The sequence below is a fragment of the Zea mays genome, chromosome 2, assembly GCF_902167145.1.
Source record: "Zea mays cultivar B73 chromosome 2, Zm-B73-REFERENCE-NAM-5.0, whole genome shotgun sequence".
NCBI classification, from domain to species: domain Eukaryota; kingdom Viridiplantae; phylum Streptophyta; class Magnoliopsida; order Poales; family Poaceae; genus Zea; species Zea mays.
Window position 1 is genome coordinate 50,135,323 of NC_050097.1, and position 4,915 is coordinate 50,140,237.

At 42.9% G+C, this 4,915-nt stretch overlaps 2 non-coding genes across 2 annotated transcripts; both read right to left on the reverse strand.

The window, feature by feature from the left end:
- Window positions 1-2,107: 2,107 nt before the first annotated feature.
- On the reverse strand, window positions 2,108-2,242 carry LOC111591070 (small nucleolar RNA snoR80). The gene has a single exon (XR_004856832.1). It is a non-coding gene; the product is annotated as a small nucleolar RNA snoR80 (small nucleolar RNA).
- Window positions 2,243-2,300: 58 nt separating this feature from the next.
- Window positions 2,301-2,399, reverse strand: LOC111591053 (small nucleolar RNA Z157/R69/R10). Its single transcript, XR_004856816.1, has one exon. It is a non-coding gene; the product is annotated as a small nucleolar RNA Z157/R69/R10 (small nucleolar RNA).
- Window positions 2,400-4,915: the final 2,516 nt, after the last annotated feature.

Sequence of the window (4,915 nt, forward strand, 5' to 3'; positions counted from 1 at the left end):
CAAAGCTCCGACTCCTGCTTCTTTAGCTCCAGATCCTGATCCTCGTGAGGAGCTGATCCTCCTGATTCTCCTAGAAAATCAGAATCATTTTTAAAACCGTTTGGCAAGTAAACTGATTCTTGTCTTCTGAGAGTTAGTGGTCTGTAGCGATTGTCTGTTTTACCCTTTGCAGTTCAACTTTGTTACAAACCAATAAGTAGGATGCATATACGGAAAAAAAATATGAAACAATAACATATAAAATATTCCCATCATAGTAGTGCATAAAATGGTCTCAAATGTTTAATCCATAAATTGACTTGTTATGTTTTTGTCCAATGGCAATTGCGGGTAATTTCGATCAAACTTTAAGGGGAGGTCCATATTTGGTTGGTTGAGGAGCTGTTTTAAGGGAGGGTGGAGCAGGTTTTTTAGATCCTACATTTCTTCACAAAAACGACTCCTGATCTTTCGGCTCCACACGAGAATCAGTTTAAAAAAATACCCGTTTAGCACGACTCCTCTAGATCCTCGCTTAGAATCAGGAGCTGGAGCTGTGCCAAACGGGCCCTTAGATTAGTGAACGATTCTTGATTCCAAGCGCCGAGTATGAATCAGCTGGCAGGGGAGTATACGGCTCCAAGAACGCTTCTCTCTACAAAGACAACAACCGTTTTTTAGGATAACTACAAACATCAACTGTGAAAAAGGTTAAGAGGAGTGCAACAGTTTGCTTGCATTTCGAGTGCTGGACCAAACGAGGAGGACAGGAGAATATGAGAAGAAAGAAAAAAAAGGCAAGCGAAATGGTGGTCCCTTGTATTATTGTATCCCCAAATGCAATGACACGATTTACCCTTGACCCAATGGGCCAATGACGTGTAAGGCCTTCATCTCTCTACAATTTGGCCGAACTGATATCTTGTCCCGCACCCCCGCTTCCCCTGCTAATGTGACTTGTAAAAGCCCAGACCTAGGTGGGCTCAGTCTGAGTATGTTAAGCTATACTGTCGCTTAGAGTTTTTTAACTAACTCTCCAAATCCTCATTTAAAGAGTTACTAGTACGATGCCCCGCGTTACCACAACAATCATAATTTAATAGTACTAAGTATAATACTCGTGCGTGCGACAACATATAATGCACAACAGTTACATAAAAGCGAACACATATATTATCATCGACATTAATGTCTCGCAGATTCTCTGCCAAATGCCAATCTCTACTATATTAGTGCACAACGGTTACATAAAAGCCAAATGCCAATCTCTACTATATTAGTGCACAACGGTTACATAAAAGCGAACACGTATATTATCATCGAGCTTAATGTCTCATAGATTCTTTATCAAGTACCAATCTCTATTACTATAAAACATCAATTTAAAGTTGGTTTCAATTCAGAATAATATAACATGAAGTACAATTCTTATGATGGTATAAAGCTACAAAAGAGAATCAAATGCAGTTACAATCTTGGAGAAGCAGTCCGTGAAGATGACATCCGGTCTATCTATGCAACAGCTCAATAGATCACTATGACCTGATCGGCTGATCCTGAGTTGTCCTTTGGCATTTGAAGCAGTGCTTGTTCAAGAAATGAGGCTGCTTAGGCCTCAGGACCCACATTGCACTCTGATGCTTTTGTTCAGCTACTTTGCTGGTTTTACCAGTTTGGCGTTTATGTGTTTTGGTTTGTTCTCTGAACCCTTTGTGTTCAGTACAATCTCGGTCAAGGCAGTGGCCTGCTCAATAGTAGTAGTTAAAACTTCTATAATTTTGTTGCTTTTGAGTAATGAAATTTGGTTAGTCTAGGATGGAAAAAAAAAACTTTGCTGTTTTGCTAGATGATCTGAAGCGTAGAAATGTGTTCAATGGACATCCTCAGTCGTCTTAGTTCTGCTTGCAAGGAAACAACTTATATCTGGAAGCTCCAATAACTTAACTCTCTAAACTACGTACACTTCTTATGGGCTGAGGAATATATTAGCCCGCCCACTCATTGAAAAGAAAATAAAATATGCACATTTCGGCTCAGAACATCAACTCTGAGTGCAGACGACACCTTGGCTTTCTACCGATCACTCAATCAATCAAATTGGTACTATGTAGCAATTTAGCATGTCAATGAATGTATGCGACCTTTCTAGGATTAGATTGGCATAAGAACGCCATGAATCAGGATATGACCACACATCTAGAGAGTAGTATGTGGCGCCCAAGCCATTATACCACGAGGAACAAAATTATCCTCCAGAATTGGTAATGGACGCATGCAACAAAAATATTTTTAATAACTACGAAGAAACCAACAAGTAGTGAGATTGAGTTCAGACAGCCAAGGGCATGTCTTCAACTACCACCAACAAAGTAGCAGCATCGAAAACTCTAGTCCTAAATAGAGTTCATCATTACTCAAACTCGTTATAGCATAGAAGTGTAGCAGGAAATAAAGACCGCTGATCTAGTATACACATTGTCGTAGTTTCGGAAACCGGAGAACAATAAGATTTGTGTTCGGTGGGGTATGGTATCGCGGACTCACTCCAAATGGTGAATCGCTGGGATTCAACGAGAGATCTGAGACACAGTGGTTATACTGGTTCAGGCTCGCACCATACTCCAGTGTAGTGCTTGTAACACCCCTGGTGTTACTATTACTAAAACTTGAGCATAACATCATAAGCATTGGCATTCCATGTGTTTGTCACACCTAGAGTGCATTCACTAGGCAAAGATTTCAAACAAGTTGTATTGATATGACATTTTGTGGATAAAACCCCAGAGTAGGGTACCTAACCCTAGATTGGGCTTAATAGACCAAACAAGGCTTAAATAGGAGAAAACTTCAAAACTCAATTGGAATAACCATATAATGTCACCATGAATAGACATACATGGTATTCAAACCCTAACAGTATCAGAAACCCTAAAAGAAACCCTGGAAAACCCTGGACTGAAACCCTAGGGGGCTAAGTGCAAAATTAGTGCACTTTTGGACTAAAGTGCAAAAACCATGAGATTAGAGTATCTTAAGTACTATGGTTCACAAGAATGTGGATTTGCAACTTAAACCCTAAGTTTTGGATTTATTTGCAAAAAAGCCACACTTATACTTAAATGGCTAAGTCTGAAATAAGTGACATTGGCTCAACTTTGAAGCTTTGTAATTTCCAAACCATAAGACGTTTGCCTTAGGTCACCACATCAAGTTTGTAGAGCAATAAAAGGGGAACAATTTTACTATAGAGATTAAGCTTTGGTTACATAAGAAATTGGGAGATAATTAGACCCAAAGATGGGCTGTCAGACTGTTTGGAGTCTGAATTCAGACTGACAGTGGCCTAGAACCAGGTTTGAGAGCCATTTCGACCATGATCCAGTGAGAATCCATCTAGGGATGCTATAGCAAAGATGAATATGGATTATAGACCTACAACTTTGCTAAAGAGAGATTAACAAGGCATCACATGAAAAATCGAGATTCAGGCACTATAAAACGGTCTGTCAGGAGAACTGATAGTGCCGCGCCATGGTACAGTGAACCGGGGGATCAAGTTCAGTACCTCGCCGCCGACGACCGATCTGCGCCGTGATTTGCATCGGGGTCGGGCTGAGCTATTGGCGAGCATCTCCTCGCGACGATATTCTTGAAACGGGTAAGATCGCCGCGGTGGGGGGGGGGGGGGGGGGGTGGTAATTATTCTGGCCGCCATGCGGCCACTGATCCTTCCGGCCGTGCTTGGTCACCGGCGCCGCTCTCCTCCGTCTGTCCACGCCATCACCGATTTGACTGCTTTACTATCACGGCTGAACGTGGCAAGCTCTAAGAGAAGGGCAGCGCTCGATGTCGTCGTTGGCCGCCAGCAAAGTCCGGTGATGGTTATCACCGTGACCGTCGCGATGGCTCACTGGGCCTATAAATTCACATGCTCTCACTCCCTTCGTCCCAAATCAACCGAGCACAGCTCTTCGTCCCTCAGTTGTTAATCCAAAAAATCACTAGCCTCCCTGTTCTGTCCGCCATCCTCTGTGATCAACGGAATTCCCTTGAACCGGTTTCTTCCGCCGCTGTGAAGAACCCCTTCGTGGCCAGCACTTCTCAGGTCTGTACATGCCAAATTACTTCCTGTTCTAGCGTGACTCTGGCCTTCTATTGCTCTCGGAGTCAACCAATTAAACTTTACTAAAGCCCACACTCCGAAACACCCCATCATCCCATAGAACGCCGCCGCAACCCCCTCTCCGTCGACCCATGCTCCTATTCTTGTTTAGTCCAAATTCAAGTGCGTGCATCACCTCTGGTGAACCTATGAAGCTAACCCATGCTTCAATTTCAGCAGCCATGCCGTTAGTCGTTCGGAACGCGATCACCAGGGTCGTCTCGCCGCCATGACCATGAGCAAGCTCCAATATGGGTTGAATCCCTCAAATTGAGCGAGGGTTTTTGACCAAATAGGTTGACACATCACATTTATGTGCTTATTACCTCAGGTTCGGGCCACCTTCACCGTAGAATCGCAGCTCCGGTCTGTGCTCGCCGCAGCTCAGTCATGGGACTAGAGTGGAGAAGGAATAGAACTTGAGGGACCTTTTTGCACGATGTCAGTGACTCATCAAAAACCTGACGAGGACTCCTTCTTAGATCTTCGAACCGATAGGGGTCTTTGCACAAATATCCGTCGCGCGGTCGCAAGAGCGCGCGCGGGCGCGTTTCGCCCGTAGTTGGGCCGACCTGGGATTCAGTCCAGTACTGTTCACACCTTTTCTTTTTCCTTTTCTACCAGAGCTAAAACAATTCTAGAAAATTGTAAAAAAATGCTAAAAATGCAAGACCAATTTTTCTAGATTCTTAATTTTACATAGAATTTAATAAAAATAGTTTTAGGATTTTTAATCCAAACAGGAAATTATAGAGTATTTAAAACAGCCTAAGA